The sequence below is a fragment of the Mustela putorius genome, unplaced genomic scaffold (genome assembly GCF_011764305.1).
Source record: "Mustela putorius furo isolate JIRA1106 unplaced genomic scaffold, ASM1176430v1.1 tig00537243_pilon_pilon_pilon, whole genome shotgun sequence".
Taxonomy (NCBI): Eukaryota; Metazoa; Chordata; class Mammalia; order Carnivora; family Mustelidae; genus Mustela; species Mustela putorius.
This window is the reverse complement of record NW_025422382.1, coordinates 782,608-805,016: the sequence shown is the minus strand read 5'-3', so window position 1 is coordinate 805,016 and position 22,409 is coordinate 782,608. Positions and strand designations below refer to the sequence as shown.

The following is a 22,409-nucleotide window of genomic DNA, read 5'->3' as shown; positions in this document are numbered from 1 at the left end:
TCTGAACACTTTTGGATTATGTCCTATCACGTATCAATTTCCTTCTTTCTAAAAGGAGGTCGTTGCAAGGATTGAGAGATAACAAGAAAAAGGTCTAGCCTAGAGTGAGTGTTCAACCAATGTGATAACAGCTTGTGTTAAGACCAAGCTTGTGTAACTGGATATTAAAATGGGGCAGTTCTTGTCTCCTTTTCAGCTAAGATGTGAAAGTAGCGAATGGTGTATTTTGAAGAGACTCTCACACAAAAATTTCAAAGCTGAAATGCCAAAACTCACTACGTGATTCTGGAATCCCAGATGCACAGTGAGGACAGCATAGTTGTGAGAAAATGGAGTTACAAAGGGAATTTCTTTGCAGAGAGCTGTGTCTGCATTTCCTCTCCTCAGGAAAGGGGCAGGGCACTTGCCTTCAGGTGAAGAGAAAGGAGCTTCAGTGGAGGGCTGTATTTGATCTCCTTATCATCACTGGATGCAGGGCACTGGGTCTAATTCCTGCCTGAGAAATCTGAAAGATTCGATGCTCTAATGGTAGGAGAGGTGTCTGTTGCGCACTGTTCCCCCAGAGACTGTCAGGATAGATGATCTGTGAGTGCTTCTTCTGTGAGACAAGAAGGCAAGTTGCAGAGAGCGTCAGTCTGGATCTATTTTATTTTATTTTATGTTGTTGTTGTTGTTGTTTTTTAAGTAGACTTCATGCCCAGCGTGGCGTCCAATGCAGGACTTGAATTCATGACCTTGAGATCAAGACCCAGCTGAGATGAAGAGTTGAAGCTCAACCGGCTGAGTGACCCAGGTAACCCCGGATCTATTTTAAATCCCACCTAAGAGGACTCCATGGGAAGGTGACACAACCCCAACTACAAAGTCCGTATAGGGGAGCCTGGGTGACTCATTAGTTTGTGTGTGACTCTTGATTTCAGTTTAGTTCATGGTCTTAGGGTCATGAGATTGAGCCGCATGTGCTGTGCGCAGAGTCAACTTGAGATTCTCTCTCTTTCCCTCTCCCCCTGCCCCTCACAAGCCTGCACTCTCTCTGAAGGAAGGAAGGAAGGAAAGAAGGAAAAGGAAAGGAAAGAGAAAGGGAAAGGTCTATACAGAGGGGATCACTAAGAAAAACAGCTAAGGAGGGGACAGCTAGCTAAAGGAAAATGCATCATGCATCAGGGGAACTATTGGTCAATATTCGCAGTAAGGATCTCAGAAGAACCCACAAAAAAGTCCATGAGAGGAGGAGTCAGCCCTACAGACCTTCCAGGTCCACCCTGAGAAGACACCTTATTACAACATTTGTTGAGTAAGAGCTTCCCTGCCTTTTCCTCCTCCTCATTTCTCTACCCAGAGGAGTCAGAAACCCTGGTCAAGCACGCAAGGGAGGATGTGTGCGAGGGCAGCAAAGAGGAAGCCTGGCTCTTCTCACTTGCAGGGGGCTCCGGCTTGGAGAGGGGAACAGATGTCACTCTAAAGCAAAGTCAGAAATTTTGATGACTACCTGGACTGGGCAGTTTAAATAACTGAATTGAGACTGTGTAGTCAACTTCCAGGGGTCCTAGGAATTCCTATTACTTGAGAGTGATCAGAAAAGTCATGGGACCTCCTGTATTTTCAACCAAGGGCAGTGGCAAGAACTTCTACGGCTGAGCTCCTTTAAGAAGGACAGGGAAACTAACATTTCCTGGCAATACTACCTACAATTCTCTTAGCAACTCTGCGAGGTAGATCTCATTCTCTGACTTTGCACTGATAAAGAAACCAACGCTCAGATTGCTGAAGTAACTAGCCCAAGGGTACAGTGTCCAGTGAGCGCCCCACATGAAAGGTGGGAAGTAGTTACCATAAACTGTGGCAGGCAAGGTGTTCAGTACTGAGATGTGTGCTTTCTCATCTAACACGACGGCCTCTCAGAGAGTTCATCGTGTTCCTCTGACCACAGGTCAACAAGCTGGTCCAGTCTCGCCCCATATGGCAGGAGTGTTAAGTCCCATGGCTGGGACTCAGAATCAGCCCTCTAACTCCAGGCCTGTGGGATTCCTTGTCACCTTACTGCCTCTTCTGCAACAGTCGCAAGATTGTCCACGCCAGCCCACCACGGCTGGCCCGAAGTCAGTCCTCCCCTGGAGTCGTGCTGGGGAACCTCCCTCCTCCTGTGCTTTGGCCTTGCTCCTCTGAGGGTCACAAGTCTGCTGTGGCTGCTGTCACCCATCAGACGGAGCTGGAAAACCTCTCGCCTGAATTTCAAGACCTTCTATAATCTAGAGTTTCCTGAATGCTACCTCTATTCACACAAAATCGTGGAAAACTTTGAAAAGTGGAAAAAAAAAAAGATTTCTGAGGGAATAAAAAAAAAATTTCTAGGGAATAATGAGGTACTGTTAAATAACCTTTTCTGGATCATCTAATTTTATAGGTCTGCACCTTTTACTGTGTGTAGCTGAGCTATTGTGCACTTCCATAAATTGTAGAAAACTGATAGTAATGGAAATAAGTTTTGTCAGTGGAAAGGCAAATAATAAACCCTCCTTGCTCCCCAAGAGGCCAGTTTTACATGGAGAGCAAATTCCTTTCAGCACTCCTGACAGCCTTTTGGTGTGCCTGCTTTCTCTTTTTTGAAACAGTTGTAACAACATACTGATTCCCTCACTAATTACTGAGCTAAATAAAATCTTGGACACATATTTGAAAGAGAGTCATGATTTAACCTTTTCTTAAGAAGTTATTCCTTAACCTTTCCCACTGCTGCCTGAGCCACTCTCTAGGAAAGCCTGGAGTCCTCTCTAACCTAGAAACACATGGTGTCTCTCTCCCTTCCTTTCTCACTTCCCCCTTCTCAGGGACCAGGAATGCACATATATATATACACAACCACATGCACACAGACACCAGGAACATCAGCCTTTTCCCAAAGGAAGGCAGGAAAATGGAAAAGAGAGAAAGGCAATAAAACAATGAATTCAATGTTAGAAAACTGTGAATTAGGTGATAGCAAGCTGTGGTCCTTGGGCCCAATCTGGTGTAGCACTGCTTTTTATAAAGTTTTATTGGAACACAGGCACATCCATTCACTGATGCATTCTCCAGAGAGTTTGTGCTACCATGGCAGAGTGGAGCCGTCACCACAGAGATGGACGGCGCCCTGAATACCTAGAATATTTATTATCTGACCCTTCACAGAGAAAGTCTGCTGGCTTCTGAATTAGATACAGTCTTTACCCTCGACAAAGTTTACAATCTTTTGAAAGGAAGCCATGAGTTCACATAGGTGAGAAGACAAAGGACAATAAAATAAAGTGGGTCCCCAAGTGTGGAGGGTGGGGAGCAATGACCCTGAGAATGGTGCTCAGTATTCAAGAAAACGGAGCCAACCGCATTCAATAGTTCCAAAATAAGCACCAAAACCATGCCATGTAAATGATTAATTTGCTTATTTATTTACTTACTGTACTTTTCTTTTTTATCGTGAAATATAGGATAACTCAAGCATATTGGAAGATAGTATGAAATACTTACACACTCAGCTCAACTTATTTTAATGTTTTGTCACATTCACTTCAGTTTTTCTTTTTTTTTTTTTTTCTGGTTTTTGTCCCCCCCTCACACCCCCGCCAATTTGGGAAGAGTCGGCTGGGTTTCCTGTCTCCTTAATTGACTATAAAATGAAGAGGATATGGAAGAGGATCCATGGAATATTTATTCTACCCCCTGAACTGAAGACACTCTCAGTAGTGGCAATGGTTTATTTGTTTGAAATTCTTGCTTTTGTTTTGTCTTATTTTTAATTTTTTAAAAATAAGATTCATTGGCTAAAATTAACAAGTGAGGAAATGACAGATGCTGGCGAGGATGCGGAGAAAGGGGAACCCTCCTACACTGTTGGTGGGAATGCAAGCTGGTGCAGCCACTCTGGAAAACAGTATGGAGGTTCCTCAAAATGTTGAAAATAGAACTGCCCTAAGACCCAGCAATCACACTACTGGGTATTTACCGCAAAGACACAAATGTAGTGATCCGAAAGGGCACATGCACCTGAATGTTTATAGCAGCAATGTCCACAATAGCCAAACTATGGAAAGAACCCAGATGTCCATCAACAGATGAATGGGTAAAGAAGATGTGGGATATATACACACACATGGAATACTATGCAGCCATCAAAAGAAACGAAACCTTGCCATTTGCAATGATGTGGATGGAACTAGAGGGTATTATACTGAGTGGAATAAGTCAATCACAGAAAGATAATTATCATATGATCTCTCTGATATGAAGAATTTGAGAGGTAGGGTAGGGGAGTGGTGAGGGGGAGGGAGGGAAAAAATGAAGCAAGATGGGATTAGGAGGGAGATAAACCATAAGAGACTCTTAATCTCATGAAACAAACTGAGGGTTGCTGGGGGGTGGGAGGGTAGGGATAGGGTGGCTGGGTTACGTACATTGGGGAGAGTAAAGAAAAAACAAACAAACATAAGATTCATATGGCTCAAAATTCAAAGGTACAAAGGATTAAGCAATGAAATATTTTCCTCCTACTTTTGTACCCCAGATACTTGTTAAGAACAATATAAATTTCTTATGTCACCTTCCATGGATATTTTACATATACTTGAACAAATATGTATATATATTTATTTTTCTGTTTTCTTTTTATATCTTTTTTCTAGTCACCCAATACTTTATATTTTTGTAATCCATCCAGATTGGTATATACAGAAATTCTCATCTTTTTTCAAGACTTTCTAGCTTTCCTTTGTATGGATAAGATACAGTTTATTTGACTAATTTTCTTTCCATGGCACTTGGATAGTTCCAATCTTTACAAATTACAAACAAGACTACAAATTACAAACAAGACTACAATAAATAATCATATGCATTTGTTGCTTCCTCTAAATATACAAATAGCTGTAGGCAGAGAAGCAGGCAAAAAAATGTGTGTTCATAATTTTGACAGATATTACTACGTTATTTTCCACAGAGAAGGTACCAAAGTCACACTTCTACTAGCAATGTATGAAGAAGCTTATACCCCAGCCACCTCAGGTGATATTAGCCTTTCTGATCTTTGCTACTCTAAGATGTAACAAGGAATATCTTAATAAAGTTTAAAATTGCCTTTTCCTTATTACAAATAGGACCGAGCATCTTCTCATATAGTTAAAGCATTTGCATTTGCATCTCTAAGAACTGGATATCCAAGTATTGTGGGTCCAGTTAATTTTGGGCTACTGGTCTTTTTTTGGGAGGGGTGGCGGTGGCGGCAGGGATTGTGCTTTAAAATCCATCCAAAGTGGCTTGGCTGTGATAGAGTCTGAAAGCAGAGAATCAGTCAGTAAATAAGCTTTTAAACTCTTTCGCAGATAAATGGACCACATTAAAGGGCCGCATGTAGGTCCTACACTTCAGTGGCTTCCCATTACCTAAAGAATCAAGTCGTGGCCCCTTAGTAGGACATTCAAGGCTCTTCATGCTCCAGAAATATCAAATAGCACGTTTTATCACACCCCCTACCCTAGCTCCTGCCTCTTTACCTCAGGCCATTCCCTCTGTCCCAATAGCTTCCTACCTCTCTTTGCCCACATAACTTCTGTACAATGGAAGACTCAGTCCAAGATCACGTTGTCCAAGAAATCTTCCCTGAACCACAAATCGGATGACGGGCCTCTCTTGTGTACTCCTATGGGACCAAGCGCAAACTTCTATTAAAATGATCTCTAAGGGGTGCCCGGGTGGCTCAGATGGTTGGGCATCTGCTTTCGGCTGGAGTCATGATCTCCAAGTCCTGGAATTGAGCCCAATGTTGGCATCCCGGCTTGGCAGGGAGTGTGCTTCTCCCTCTCCCTCTGCCTGCTGCTTCCCCTGCTTGTGCTCTCTCTCTCAAATGAATTAAAATCTTTTAAAAAATAATAAATAAATAAATAAAATTATCTCTAAGATATCCATCACTCCTATCAAACTGTAGTTTCTCAAAGGGCAGGAACTGGGTTGTCTCTCTCCTTGTTCTTCTAGCTTAAGGAACACATAAAAACTCCATAAAAAAGTGAGTCATATAATTTTGAATATACCCTCTTGGGGTCTTGGTTTCCTCCTCTGTAAAAGGAGAGGGTAAGAGTAGATGACTTGTGAAGTCCCACGTGGATCTATGACTACATGAACCAATGGATGAAAGAGCCAACTGATGAGGTTTTGTATGGTATCAAAATACGCAAGGGATTAGGAGCTGGGAAGAGTCAGAGCCCAGTTAGAAGATGCTTGTTCTGAACCAAAAATGAACCACAACAAAACTGGAGGCTACCAAGGAGTGGCAGCAGAAGAGAATCGCTAAGAGGAATTTTTTTTTAAGCAAAAACACAGATGGGTCTCGGGGATGATCAGATGCAGATGGTAATCATCAATCACTCCCTTCACTGTACACCATGCTTCTTCCCCTTTCAAGAGATCAAGCCTAATAATGGGTCCCATTGAACCTGGACTTGCCTTAGTAACTTGTTTGACCACTAACACCAATAAAACATGATGGCAGTGAGGGTCTGCGACACCTAAAGCTTGACGGTAAGAAGCCTAGAAGCTTCCAGTGGATCCTTCAGAACTTGCTCTGGGGAAAATCAGCAGCTCTTCGGGAAATCCAACCCCCCTGGGACTACCATGCTGTGAGGAAGCCCAAGCACTCTGCATAGAGGGAGAGAGACGTCTGACCGGCTGTGGCTCTTCCCAGCCCAGGTGCCAAATATGTGAGTGTAGAAGCCTGTAGGTAATTCCAATTCCAGCCACCATCTGAATGTGAGTACAGAAGGGACCAAGCAAAAAAATCACTCAGTAGAGGGGCGCCAGGGTGGCTCAGTGGGTTAAGCATCTGCCTTTAGCTCAAGTCATGATCCTGGGGTCCTGGGATGGAGCCCAGCATCTCCCTGCTCAGCAGGAAGCCTGTTTCTCCTTCTCCCTCTGCCACTCTCCCTGCTTGTGCATACTCTCTCTCTCTCTCTCAAAAAAATAAAATCTTAAAAAAATAAAAGAATCGCTCAGGAGAGTGCCGTCTCTCCCCAGAACCATGAATAACAACAACAACAATAAAATACACTGTCATTTTAAGTCACTCAGTTTTGGAGTAGTTGCTATCCAGAAAACGCCAAAATATAAAGAAACCAGCAGACATGAGAGAGTGGACGGGGAGTGCGGCAGATGGATTCTCACACACCTGGCTTTCCATCCCAGCTTAGCTGACCACTGAGTGGCCTTCGGCAAGGTCCTTAACCTCATGAAGCCTCAGTTTTTTCATCTGTAAAATGAGATGCTTATGGTTCCTACCTCCTACAGTCACTGCGGAAAACCACTGAGATGACAAAGGGAGGTCACTCAGTAATGTGACCACAGGTCTTCACTCAGGCTAACTGGAGAATGGTGACATGAATGAGTCAGGAAAGTTTTAGGCATGTTGAATATGACATCCAAGGAGAAAGTCGCACATATCTCCCGTGAGCCACCTAGCTGAACCCTGGACACATCCATGGTCCTCAAGACTGTCTGACTGACTCACGACAGAAAAGATGCAAAGGGGACACAAGGAGGTGGGAAGAGTTGCTGGCGGTTCACACTGAAGATTACAGCAACTTGCACCCTACTCAAATACATAGCAAGGGCTCTGCTTGCCCCCACACAGCCAGCCCCATCATAATCAAATGGGTCCTTCTACCCCAGGAGCTGACAGTCTGTACAGAGGCAGGCTGTGTTGGAGAGGACAAGGAAATTCATACTCACCGAGTTTCCCCTGGGTGTCAAGCCTAGGCTAAGAGTCCTCCCATATATTCTCTCTGAACCTTCTTGACAATCCTATTGGTACCCATACCCATTTTACAGGGAAGGCTCGGAGAATCGAAGGAGCTTGCACCAAGCCCCCAGAGAGTAAGTAGAGAGATGACGTTTATCAATTCACCAACTCCTCCCAGCAACCAGGGGTAAACACTGGCTTTGCACCCATTTCACGGATGGGCAAACTGAGGCATAGCGAAGCGCCGTCTTTGCCCAAGGCCATCCCACTGATAAGCGACTGAGCCAAGATACACCTTTTATGAAATCTGGTTCCAGAGCTGAAGCTCCTGAAAGACCCAGGCTCATTCTTGTCTGTCATGCAGTGAAGCTGCTTCTCCAGGGACACCTATCCAGTGGGATTTCTGTGGGACAGCTGCCCCAAATCTCATCTTATCACACTCCACAACTGAAGTCCAGTTATTCAGTGACTGAAGTTCCCTGGAGTGATATTAAAGAGATCTCACTGAAAGGTCAACCCTGACGTGGGAACTCCCCATTACACCACCACAAGGGGAGGCCAGGGGCAGAATTCAAGGGAAAGCTGAGAAGGTGGGGGAGGAAAACTCAGACAAGACATCAGGAGGAGAGACAGGCCTCTCAGAGGTCTCTGGCCGAATGTGACTAAGTCCTTTAAAGCCCAGAGGAGGGGAAAGTTGGGGGTGGGTAAGGGGCACGGGGGCGGGGCGCTTGTCTGGAAAAGTGGGAGGAGCCAGCTGCCCCTTCCTCTGCAGGCCTGTTGGTTATCGTTCCCAGTCTTAACAGACAGCAGAGCCACCTCTTAGAACCTGGCCCAAGTTTGAGGTATTTGGTAGGAATCACAGCACGGAGCCAAAATGAATGCTCCCCGCACCCCTTCCTCCCCCCCCCCCCGCGGCCTTCAAATCAGTAAGGCAATTGGTAGTATGATGGGGAACAGGAAAAACCTCAAAACAGATTATTTTACAAAATAACATAACTCAATTATTTTCAGACGGCAGAAAGGGTAAATCCATTTCTCGCCACATTTAATTTTCTCACTTTCGTTGCTTTATCCTTCCCAAATCTCTGTCCCGGCATCTAGAATGTGATCCTGATGTGCACGCCCTATGCCGTGCCAGAAAGGACTCCGGTGGCTGGATTCGGCCAAGACACTCAATCCAGCCCCCGCCCATATTAAAACTGCGGGCCTGAGAGCCAGGAGGGGCGAGGGAGCAAGGGTGTGGGGCCCTGCATGGTCTCGCTGCCTCAGATACTTTCTGGAGAACTGGCAGCGCCCCCGTGGCTCTGGGCCATGCAGCCTGAGCCCTCTGCGGGAAGCGGGCCTGCAGGCCGTCCCACCGGGGCACCCTGCTGAAATACACAGGGAGGAGCATATCGGCTCCCACCTCGGGGTGGGGCGGGGGGGGGGCAGGACCTGTAGCCAAGGAAACGCATGCCTCCAGGGTTGAGCCGGAGTGGGGACAGCAACACCTTCATCACTGCAGTGCAGATGTCCCAAGGCACAAGGCCTGGCCCACGTGCAACAGCCACCAGACCCAGGGACTGCAGCCCTGAGCCAGCTAGCATAGGAGGCAGGAGGAGAGGACCTTCCTCTGCTTCTCCCCACCTGCCATGTGACAATGAGCAGGAGCATGCCAGGAAGTAACAGCCCCCCCACCCGCCCCAAGATGCCACAGGACACACAAGGAGGCGATACCACGTCCCGCGCACCCACAGAGCACTGTGAGTGATGGTGTGGATGGGCTCTTGTGACCCCAAATGCATGAGAACAATGTTCTCTCTCATACTGGCGTGGTGGAGAGCAGAGGCTCAGCTGGGCAGCCCCAGCCCCTCTCCAGGCCCCCCTAGGCTAGGCCTGATTGCCTCCCTGCATGCTGTTTCTGGTGCTTTGGGGTGTTCAGTGCTGTTAATGTCCTCGGAACACAGCTCCCCTTAGAGAGAAGGATATGTGAGGGCAGAAGAAGCTTGGGGAGGAGGAGAGAGCAGTTCTGGGCCCCTCAGAGCTGAACGGTGATGGGAGACTCCTCTCTGGCCTGGGACAGCATTGTGGGCTCCAGATTACGTGAACAACACTAAGGGAGAAGGGTACCCCAGAGCTTTGACGACCAGGATCTCTTCCACCTCCGACTCCTTCATATAAGAATTACTGTTCCTGGTGCACCTGGGTGGCTCAGTGGGTTAAGGCCTCTGTCTTCAGCTCAGGTCATGATCCCAAGGTCCTGGGATCAAGCCCCATATCCAGCTCTCTGCTCCGGGGGGAGCCTGCTTCCTCCTCTCTGTCTACTTGTGATCTCTGTCAAATAAATAAAATCTTTTTTAAAAAAAATTACTATTCCTGCTAAAGCCTCCTTCCTCCCTCTCCCCCCCTTCCCTTTCTTTCCTTCCCTCTACTTTCCTGCTCATCCATTCAACACATTTTCTTTTCTTTTTTTTTTTTTTAAAGATTTTATTTATTTATTTGACAGAGAGAAATCACAAGTAGACTGAGAGGCAGGCAGAGAGAGAGAGAGAGAGAGAGAGGGAAGCAGGCCCCCTGCCGAGCAGAGAGCCCGATGCGGGACTCGATCCCAGGACCCTGAGATCATGACCTGAGCCGAAGGCAGCGGCTTAACCCACTGAGCCACCCAGGCGCCCCCATTCAACACATTTTCATTAAGCACCTACTATGTGCCAAGGCTCTAGAAACCTAGTAGAGAATGAGGTCAGTGGGTCTCCACTCTCACCAAGTAATGCCCTATTGAGGGTGGGAGGGATGACAGACAGTAAATCAGTAAGGAAACAAATGTCCCCGAACATGTTGGCCTGTCCTGGGTGTGATGGAGAGAGCTGGAATGGGGGGACCAAACAGAGAGTGACTGCATGGCCACTCTGGCCTGGGGGCTCACAGAAAGTGTTTGGGTCCCAGAAGCCACTATCTGCAGAGCAGTCAACCAGCCTCCTTGGAAGAAGACATAGTTAGATGGTTAGAACTACATCAAAACCCTGCGGAAAGCCTTATGTCAAAGCTCCATTTGGGGCACATGAAGAAAATACTATCTTATGCCCTGACCCTGGGTCTTGCGGACAGAGACTCAGTCAAGCAATAGCATCCTCCTTGGGCCCTTGCCTCTGTGAACTCAGCTCCCCAAGGCCCAGGCTTAGCTGCCCAAGAGCAGGTTCCCAGATGGGAGGGGCTGAGCGAGCCACGCATGACAGTCCTCTCTGCCTTGTGATCCCTCCCTTCCTTCCAGGCACCACAGCAAAATACATAACCCAGTGATACTCGGGGATCTAGGTCCACCCTCGCCACAAAAACAAGAAATAAATCTCTGGGCAGAGAGGGCGATATACCAACAGACATTCATTTAGAGCTTCTATTAGGAGTACGCACACACACGCACAGAGGAAAGAGGCAAATTTCAGACCAGCTGGAGGAAAGCATGTCTCCCCTGGGTTTGGAGGCCGATTTTCAAATAGAGAAGAGCTCCTCGGTGAGCGAGCTGGGGGTGAGGCAGCCAGGATTCAAATTCACCTCATGCACCAAGCAGGTTCCATCAGTCTTTTATGGCTTGTGGTTTTGCTCTAGGAATACCCTTAGTTGGGGTATTATGGTCGCAAGGCATTGAAATCTCCATGAAGAGGACCCACCCCAAACAAAAGGCCGGCATTTAGGAAATGTTATTTTTGTTTTACAGAATATCTGTAATACTTCCGTGTGGAAATAACACGATTCCCTGGGAGGGCACCAGACAGGCAGGGGAAACGCAAGGAAGAACCAGAGGAGTGTGAAGTTTGCAGAGGGACAGGCTCTAAGATGACATGCTTGACGCACAACCAGAGTTTGATATGTGAAGGGCATTTCTTGACCAGCACCCCTTCCCCCATCTTGACTGGGCTGTGCTGTGGGATTTCATTTTAGACTGGGGAAAGTTTACAGATAATCCAGCTTCCGACCCTGAGGCCTGGAGAGATCATGTGGCTCACTCAAGGTCATGTAGCAGACCTACATTATTGTCTGATGGGCTCACCCTGTGTGTGTTAAGGGCAGCAGTAGAAATCGCAGTAAAGCCTGAAGTTTCTAAAGATGAGACCTCATGAACCAAGCTCTGTAGCACCAATGGGCTTTACCTGGTGTACAACTGGCATTCAGTCAATTTATGCTGAAATAACAAAGGAAGAATTTTAACTCATCATCTACTTCCTGAGCACACTTTGGAGCCGTGTGATCTGGGATCGAAATGACAAATCAAAGGTACCTTCTGAGAACTTATCTCTTATCCAGCCAGATTTGTCGAAGGGCACTCTGAGCTCCTGGTTTCCCTCCCGGGTCACTGGCCTCTCCTCAGTCCCCTTTGTCAGTCCCCCTTTCTCAGTTGACTCTTGGGTACAGATGCTCTCCAGGGTTTCATCCTCAGGTCCTTCCCTCCTCAATCACTTGGCAACCTCTTCTGCCCTCTTTGTATTACATGGGTGAGAATCTCAGTGTCCGCTCTTATATTTTCCACATTCTCAGGGAGGGCACTAGAGCTGAGGTCACATAGCTGCAAATGGCCAAGGCAGGATTTGAATCCACATCTGTCTGAGTCTCGGCTCCATGCCTCCTACCCCAAAAAGCTGGGATTTTATCATCCAGGCACTGAAGAACTAGTGAGAACATTACATTCGAACGATAACCTATGATTCAGTGGTTCCTATTATTTCGGGACAATGAACTTTTTGAAATCATATAAAAACATGGACATTCTTTATAGAGTTAACTTATGAATGTTTTAGTATAGGAAAAATTAGTATACAATTTAAAGAGCATCCTGGATCCCCCTGGAACTCATCAATGACTCCCTCTGGGTCAGGGATCTCAAATTAAGAACCAAGCCTGTAAAGACACAGAAAATATCTTCGAAGTACTTTATTTTATTTTTTAAGTAGGTTCCACACCCAGCATGAAGCCCAGTGTGGGGCTTGAACTCACAACCCTGAGATCAAGACCTGAGCTGAGATCAAGAGTTGGACGCTTAACTGACTGACCCACCCAAGCACCCCTAATTCTTTAAATATAACCATAGTTTAGGTGTTCTTTCTCATCTGCTCTGACTTGCCTCTAGTAACCAAACGGAAACCTGCCTTGCGTCATGGACTGTTTTGTGATCAGATTACGTGCTTTCTAATAAGAAACTAGACACCTGATTTCTGTCACCTTGCCTTACTTATTATCAAAAATGGCACTAGGACCTAAAACAATCAAAGATGTTGTGTAACATGAAGATCTTACTTCCTTTCCGCCCCACTGTTCTAGCTGTGACAGCCCTGGATGAAACAGAGACACGTGGGTTCCGCCTCATGTGTCATGTGTCTGTTCACCCTAGAAGGACCTGGTAGAGATGCTGTGATCATTAAATAAGGTGTCAAGTAGAGAGTACTCACCGAAGGGTCTGGTATTTGAGACATGTTGAATTAATGTGAGTTATTGCCTTCAACGTCCTTGGAAAGCCAGCCACAGCCCACCTCTATAGCCTCAAGTCCTAATCCTCCTACCTACTCAACTCCAGACCAGCCACAGAGACTAAAAAGCACTTTCCAGAGCTCTCAGACTTCTGGGCCTTCACCCATGCTATTCCCTCTTCCTAGGATGCCCATCCACCAATGTGTCCATACGGAAAATTCCATCAAGATCCAGCTTATATGTTAAGCTTTCCATGACTCCCTCTCTACACAAACTCTGGCTGGAATTTATTTTCCTTTTGGAGCCTGTAAAGAACTATGGCTAAGTCTCTGTCATAGCACTTAGGATACTAGGCTACAATTATTCATGTCTTTGCCCTGGTGTGTCAGCTCTCAGGGACGGGACCCTATTTCCAACAGGTGCACCCCTGAGAGACCAGAGGATGTCCATCAGCATTTCACTCTTGGAAACTGAACTCCACTATGCTAACAAATTCTCTCAAAGTCTTTCCTAAGTCCCAGGATGTCTAGAAACTTTAGTCAAGTCCAGTATGCTCCAATTTACCAGATTTTAAAAGACCCATACCTTTCAATCCCGGTCATAACTGTCCCGGCAGAAACAGTAATGCCTGCGGCTCAGTCACAGGGCCATCCTGTAATTTATATCCAGGCTAAGTCATTGCTAAGGGAGAGAACACGTCTGTTCCTCCAAAAGAATGGCTGGCAACCATCAGCGCTAAACTCGGATCAATGCAGGCCATGTGCCTTGGGTCAGAAGTTTACCTTGTGGACCGATCATCAAAGCTTAACCTGGCTGAGGACTCCACATACTAAAAACAGTAACATGAGGCGTGAGGGTCCCGAAAGTTTCAGCCTTTCCAAATGAACATTCAACATGTTCTTGGTTGGGAAAGGATGCGAAAAAAAGAGAGGACAGGAAACTATCAAGTCCGTTCCAATCACTAACCTGCCAAAAAGAAATGGGCATGAAAATCTCTTCTTTTGTTTAATTAAGCGGGCCCCTGTGGAAGCTGGAGAGGGGAGACTTGAAAAGCACAGGGATCTCGTGATTCTTGGAAAAGGGGTTTGTAGCGGTGATCTGCACAAATGTATGGAGAAGTTTCAAAAAGAACCAGCATGGGCGGATGGAAGAACCAGATGACCAGATGACGGAAAGTAGTGGGCTTCCTGAATGCAGGCAGGAGTCGGCCCATTCCCATGATTCAGGAACTGAGTCCCGACTCCTGACTCAGTCTGGCTACGGGAAGGGAGTGGAGAGACGGAAGCCAAGGCGTGGATGGAGCTGGGAGATGCTCTGCAGAAAGGCGACTGGCCTCCTTGTTGTTTCTAGTACCCTGTGGCCATGGAGAGAACCATCCCCAGCCCGGGAGAGGAAACGGGAAAATGCCGTCTCCACTCCCTGGTGAGAATCTCGGCAAGACCCTGGAAACAGTCTGCGGCCTCAGCACCGATCGTGAGAGCAAGGGCGCAATGTCTAAATATCCTTTTGAGTTTGTAAAAGGCTGGTTTCGTTTTTGTATACGGTGGAACTGAAGGAGCAGATGGCTGGGAAAAGCAGCAGGGCTGGAAGACGCGCGAAATCCATAATTTAAGGCAGGGGTGGGGAACGGTATTTAGAGGGTAAAATCAATCAACAGAAGCAACAGAGTTTAAGGGCCTACTGTACATGTCTGTCTTACTTAGCTATACTTTTCCTAAAGGGATTTTTTTTTTTTTTTTTTTTTGTAACAGTGACATATATATAGTGTGTTACAGCGGGAAACACAGACGGCTCAGCTCCAGACCAGGCCCCGCGGATTGGCTCTGCCCCTCCCTGGCGGACTTTGGGGCTCTCCTCCACAAAAGACGGACTGGGGCTAGATGATCTTTAAAGCCTCTTGCAGGGCTCACGTCCCATGATTGATTTACCACGCAGCATTTCATCATGACGCGGGGCCTTTTTCCTACGGCGCACACACGGCCTTCTACTGCTCCCCAGCGGTCCCCCAAACACTCACCTGATACCCCAGGACCACAGCTGGCCTTGGGAAGCATTTCCCCAACAGAGGTAATTGGTACCCCAGCCGGTGCTCACAGCAAAGCTGTTCCAACTGCGCCTGTTGACAGATGTGTCTGATTATGTTCCTTGAATGCAGGGAACCCAGTGGCCTCAGGTATCAGATCAGCTTAAAGGTAATAAAACCCCTGAACCTCCCAGGGGTATTCCGTAGCTGAATTACCAACAGGCTCAATACAATGAAAATGATGGAAGCATAACCATATGCTTTGCACTTAGAAAGAGGAGGTTCCCCAAATCTGGGGTGGCAATACCCTTGTCGCCGACTCTGTTTTTTTTCCCATTGGCCCTACCCGCAATCCTCGGCCTACCTTCCCTGCCCTCCTCCTAATCTTCCAGGATCATCTCAAGCGTGATGGTCATTCTTACCGGTTGAATGTTTTTTGGAACTGAAGAAATCCAACTTTAGAGCTGTGTAAAGGGGTATGAGGGGAGATTTTTATTTTAAGGGATGAGAAAAGAAAAAGAAATAGTCAAGTCACAAAATGTTCACACTAGAAGCTACGGCGCCTTGGTTCTTTAAGGCACAGAGACCAAGAGGGAAGGTCACATCATGGGTCAGTCGGCCCCAAAGCAGAAGGGCTCCGGATTCCCAGCAAAGAGTGCGTTTCTGTCCCACGGCTCTGCTCGGGCGCAAATGACTGTCTGAGCTCTCGGACACTCGGCTCCCCACCAAGAATGCACGCTTCAAAGCCAAGGTGTCAAAAGGAAATATTAAACAGACACCGATCTCCGCTCTGTTACACACTGGACAGCATAACTTTAGGATATTTTTAGTGAGTGAATGTGGTCAAACTCAGGGGCAAAACAAAGTTCAGTTTAAAATAATGAAGACTGGGGCGCCAAGGTGGCTCAATTGGTTAGGCAGGTGCCTTCAGCTCGGGTCATGATCCAAGTCCTGGGATCAGGTCCCGCATTGGGCTCCCTGCTCCTTGAAGAGTCTGCTTCTCCCTCTTACCTTCTCCCCTCTCATGTTCTCTCTCTCTCTCAAATGAATAAAAAAAAATCTTAAAAAAATATAATAATGAAGATCAAGTTTAATATACCCCACCTTGTTTTTGGCATTGCCCGTAACTTTTCCCCCTTTTGCTGGCACTTTGCAATTATATAATTATAAGACTGAAAATCTATCACACCAGCTGGGCAAGGTACACTATTAATGTGCTAGAATAAAACATGGATGGAGATTTAATTATCAGGCTACTCATGTCTTAGGTAAGAGAGTGTCAGCACTTCCATAAGCCAATTTGCATTACGTTAAAATTAATGGACTATAAGACCTGCTCCTGCTGAAACGGACCATACCCTGTCTTTCTCTCCTGTCTAAATGCCTTCCTGAAAGCAGCTGCTCCCCCCGACGGGCCCGCTCTGAACCTCCCCACAAGTACAAAGCTCCTGCAGCCTCTCAGAGTAACGACCCCAATCCTTTTCCAAACACAGGCGTCCACAGCCTTGTTCTGTTTCTCCAAAGCACGAGAAAGCAAAACCAAATGAAAAGCTGACCCTGTGACTCATCTCTCGGCAATCCTTCTCTTCGCACAACAGTCTTTGGCCAGCGCTGGCTGTGGTCCACCTTCACCGGCGCTGGTGCAGGTGAAGAAAAGAGGCCACTCTCCCTGACCAAGGTGAGCAGCTCAGAGAAGATAGAGGATTGCCAAGGCCAAGAAAGGGCCCGTGCTCCGGGGCTGGGGTCACTGCGGGTGCTCCGTGGGTAGGGAAGTGGTGAGAACAGTTAGTGGGCATGTCTTCGAGAACTCTCTCCACAGAGGGAAGCGGGGAAATGGAACAGCATCTAGAAAAGCGAGACGGGTCATCTTCTCATCTTCGGCGTTTTCCAGATAGCTGACAGGTGCACATTTGAATGAAAAAGAAAAGAACTGAGCAAGGGAGGGGCCAATTACTAAGGAGAGAGCCATTTCAGAAAAGGAAACATTTCTGGGTGCTTGGCTGGCCTGGGCACTTCTATGTCCAGGTTATCCTTTGGACACACTGTATCTAATTTAATCCCTACTCATTTTAAGTCAGAACACCGGAAGTTCAGAGAAGTGAAATATTTTGTCTAATATCTTACCACTCGGACGCACTGACCTAGGACCTGAACCCAGGTTAGCCTGACTCTAATGTCCCGGCTTCTCTACGACGCCATTTTAGAAAGCCCTGGGGGATGGGATAGATGTGAGTTCACAGGTGAAAAGAACGATCCAGGAAAAAAGAAGTTGTGTCCGAAATCCAGAATGGGTGGACATAGAAACTGCAATACAGGACAGGACTGTAAAGGAAAGCAAATTTCATAACTACAAAAGGAAAACCTTTCCAAGTTAGAGCTGTGTTCCCCCCTTCCGAAGAGCTTACCACCTCTAGAGACTGGGCGCTCACTGCAAAGATGCCGTTGCCACTCAAAACATTTATATGCATCTGTTAAAATGGAGTTATGGGGGGACGCCTGGGTGGCTCAGTCAATTAAGCATCACCTTTGGCTTGGGTCATGATCCCAGGGTTTTCGGATCAAGCCCCGCTTCGGGCTCCCTGCTCAGTGGGGAATCTGCTTCTCCCTCACCTTCTGCCCCCCCCCCCGATTCTCCTCTCTCTTGCTTTCAAATAAACAAATAAACATCTTTTTTTAAAAAATGAAGCCTTGGAACATGTGGCATATTCCTTTAAATAGCTTGGTGGTAACAATCATTCATCTTTTGGAACCAATCTGGAGCAAAAGGTTGTAGCAGGAAGTGTACATGTTATTTAAAGGCCATTACGATTAGGTGTAACTATATCTTTTTTTTTAAGGTTTTATTTATTTATTTGAGAGAGAGAGAATGAGAGAGAGAGCATGAGAGGAGGGAAGTCAGCAGGAGAAGCAGACTCCCTGACCAGCAGGGAGCCTGATGTGGGACTCGATCCCGGGACTCCAGGATCATGACCCAAGCCGAAGGCAGTCGCCCAACCAACTGAGCCACCCAGGCGCCCCTAGGTGTAACTACAAACAGACTATATCCACTATAGCTGTACCCAGCTTCACACACTGGCAAGAACTAAGCTCTAAGCTGTTTTCTGGAGTAGGGCTATCAGTGGAGTAGAGACTCTCAGATCTCTGTTGAAGACAGTCCTCCTCTAGACATCAAGGTTTGGTGAGCAAGTGTTCTGAGGGAGGGCAAAGAGAAAATGGAGGAGAATGCTGACAGTCTGAGATGCTGCATCTCAGACATCTGGGACCTGTTGATGAGTTCCCAGACCAGCCACATCAGCACCCATGGGAGTTCATTAAAATGCAGACTCTCGGGCCTACTGAATCAGAATGTCTTCATTTTTATAACATTTCCATGTGGTTCTGCTGCATGTTTAAGTTTGACAAGCACTAATCTGGAGGAGAAAGCCCTGTGACAGGGGTTAGGTACTGAGGAACTGGAAAGACACCCTGGAATCAAGATTCCCCGGAATGTCCCCCAAAAGTAAACTTTTCAAAAGCCCAGACAAGCAGGAGTTTGGTTACTCTCATTTATTTATTTATTTTTTAAAGCATTGAGAGAAAGAGGCCAAACTACTCTTTCAATGGCTTTTCTTTTTTTTTTTTTATGTTTTTAATTTTTTTTATTTTTTATAAACATATAATGTATTATTAGCCCCAGGGGTACAGGTCTGTGAATCACCAGGTTTACATACTTCACAGCACTCACCATAGTACATACCCTCCCCAATGTCCATAACCCCAATCCCCTCTCCCAACCCCCTTCCCCCCAGCAACCCTCAGTTTCTTTTTTTTTTTTAAGATTTTATTTATTTATTTGACAGACAGAGATCACAAGTAGGCAGAGAGGCAGGCGGTGGGGCGGGGCGGGGGGGGAGCAGGCAGAGAGCCTGATGCGGGGCTCGATCCCAGGACCCTGGGATCACGACCTGAGCTGAAGGCAGAGGCTTTAACCCAGGTGCCCTGATTACTCTCATTTTAAAACGATTGCAGTTTTAAGTCCAAGAAATCCCATGATGTTCTCAGTATTAATTTTCTGTTGCAGACCACAAATCCTGGATGGTCAGAGCAATGAGGATAGACAGAAGGGTGTTAGAAATAAGTACTAAGAAATTAGGAAAGTGGTTACCACCTGGGTATGAAGATGGGCTATTTAACTTAAATGACTGTCAAATGTTTGGAGGGTCCAACTGATCATCTGAACGAAAAGTTAGGCTGAGAGGCACCTGGTGGCTCAGTCAGTTAAGCATCTGCCTTTGGTTCAGGTCATGATCTCAGGGTCCTGGATAGAGCCCCACATCAGGCTCCCTGCTCAGTGGGGATCCTGCTTCTCCTTCTCCCTCCTCCCTTGCTCATGCTCTCTTTCTCTCTCTTTGATAAATAAATAAAATAAAATCTTAAAAAAAAAAAAACAAATACTGAGAGAGAAAACTTAAAATGAACCTTCTAATGTTAGATTGCAACTTAAATTTGATTGTGAACTCACGATTTTCAGTGGAATATAGATGGAAACTTGGGAATACATGTGTCTACAGGTAAGCTCTGTCCATTGTGAGGGTTTGAAAGCAGCCACACCCCAACGACAATGAGCATACCCATTTTCCAGATCTTAGCTTCTAAATACCATTCTTCACTACAACGTACCAGGTCTCCTTGAAAAATGGTTGATGGCTGATTCCAGGGTTGGGACTCAAAAAGTACAATATAAGTTTGTATAAAAAGTACAATATCTTAAGCCAGAAAGCTGAGGAAGGAGTCTAAGCATGATACTGAAAACAGTATGGGGGCCAGGTTCACAGAGCTACTGCTATCCCAACTGGGACCATCTGAGCCCCAGAATAAAGAGTGATAGTAATGGAGCATAAGGCACTGTCTATACCGATACAAAGAAATGACAGAATAAAGGAACAAATGGACATCGTGTGTCACCTGTTAGGATGCAGTATGTGATTCTGTGATTTTTCCTGCTAAAAAAGCGTAACCCGAATCTCTCATGGGAAATATCAGATGGACCCAAACTGAGGGCCATTCTACAAAATAAAGGACCTGCACTCTACAAATATGTCAAAGTCATGAAAGTCAAGAAAAGACTAAGAAATTGTTCCAGACGGAGGAAGACCACAGATATTGACAGCTAAATATAACACGGGATTCTGAATCAGATACGTTTACTATAAAAACATTCTTGGGACAATGTGTGGAACCCAAATGATGTCTAGTCTACCTACTTTGGGCCAATGCACTGTAAGGTGAAGTCTTTAGAGACATCTCAGAAAGAAGTTTGCCTCTGGCAAAAAGAGAGAACAGTATGTGGAAAATCTCTTCCCTTCTACCTGACACGGACGTTTATATATTGAGGCTTTGGCCCAGAGCGGTGGCAGCCATCTTGCACCCAAGGAAATGCCACGAAAAACTCAGGGAAGCCAGATGACATTGTTGAGCTACTAAATTAAGAGGCCCTCAAACTGGCTACCTCCAGATTTCTTGTTATGGGTGATTTACTTGCAAATCCTAACTATTGAAGTAAAAAGGAAAAGTCTGCCTTTAGGCAGCAATGGCTCTCCTGTTTGCAGAAAGCGGTCAGTCAGAGAACTCAGCACTTTCTCCTACTACAGACTGCCCCGCATCCCTCCCCACCCCTACCCCAGTGGCTCCTTTATTTCAGCTTCCCATCTCCCACCTCAGGTGGCCCAAGACAAGTTGCTGACTGACACTGGGAATGCCCTTCTGATTGGCAGGCTGTGGGGGTACAAGTCCTCCTTATCCAAAATCAGTCTCTCCCTTTACCCTACACACACAGGCACACACACACACACACACACACACAACTACATACTAAAACACAACACGAGTGTATCGTACAGAAACAAGAAATCACACATATAATTATAGCCAGTCACAGACCCTGTGTAGACTAAGTCAAGGATAAAGATGAAGAAAGCAGTTTTCTTTTGGACTTTGAGCTCACATTCTCCCTTTACAATATTTTGCTTAGTGTGTAACCTGCACCCTCTTCCCGTACTTCTCTCTTGTTACTGCCTACATACTCAGAATTCTTGCTCACTCTCCTACTTTCATGCCTAAAGGGCATCTCCTGCCTCAGCCACGCTGGAAGGATGGACCTGAGAAACAGATGTTGATACTACACCAACTTCAAACCCCTTCCCACAGCCCTGAAAATTCAGGTGAATCGAGGTCAGTTTGTTGGGCAGATCTCATGCATACAGACACAGAACCATGGCAGCCAGCACAAGAAATCCTCTTGTATGCTCACACCACAATCTGGCATGTCTAAAGTTCCTTTGTTTTGTTTTTTCTATGAAATAATGCCCCTACCCTAAGCCCAGGAGGCCTTCACTCAGTTTACTGTTTTCCTAAATTATCACGCCTGGCAAAAACAAACAAACAAACAAACAAACAAACAAAAAACTAAAGATAAGCTTACTGCACAGTGCTAGGTGTCCAGGAGGACACAGAGGGTCAAGGATGTGAGGGTTTTTCGGAGCAGACACCCAGCCAGGACACTGCCTGTGTGTCCCCGAGAGGAAGCTCACATATCTGGGGGGAGGCTGCAAATACTTCTCTATAAGGCAGGTTTAGAGGGTTGAAGGCCGCCCCCTTCTCCAAAAATACATCCAAGTCCTAACCCTGGAGCCTCTGAATGTGGTCTTATTTGGAAAGAGGAGTAATCCTAAATCCAGTGACACAAGTCCTTTTAAGAGAGTGGCAGATGGACATTCAAGTCATAGAGACACACAGAGGAAAACTCCATGTGACGACAGAGACCGAGACTATGGTGATGTATCCACAAGCCAAGGAAAGCCACCAGCAGCTGGAAGAGAGGCATGGAATGATTCCGAGCCTCTAGAACCGACCTTGCTCTCTGACACCTTGCTTTCTGACTTCTGTTCTCTGAAATGGTTAGATAGTACGTTCTGGTTGTTTTCAGGATCTGTGGCCACTTGTTACAACCCTAGGAAACTAAAACAGTAGGTCAGGCAGGTTCTTTCGGGGTGGGCTTTGTCCAGAGAGGAAATCGTTTTCCCTACCAGTTATTATAACTAGTAAGACTAGTAGGCACAAAGTCTCTAGCTACTTCTCTGGACACTCTTCTACCTGCACAACTGGAAAACAGGAGAAGAGGTAGAAAGCCCTGGAACAAACTGGGACCTCACA

At 46.3% G+C, this 22,409-nt stretch overlaps 1 protein-coding gene across 2 annotated transcripts in view; it reads right to left on the bottom strand.

The window, feature by feature from the left end:
• THSD4 (thrombospondin type 1 domain containing 4) overlaps positions 1–22,409 on the bottom strand; it is a 556,231-nt gene that overhangs the window by 339,153 nt on the left and 194,669 nt on the right. The window lies entirely within an intron of this gene.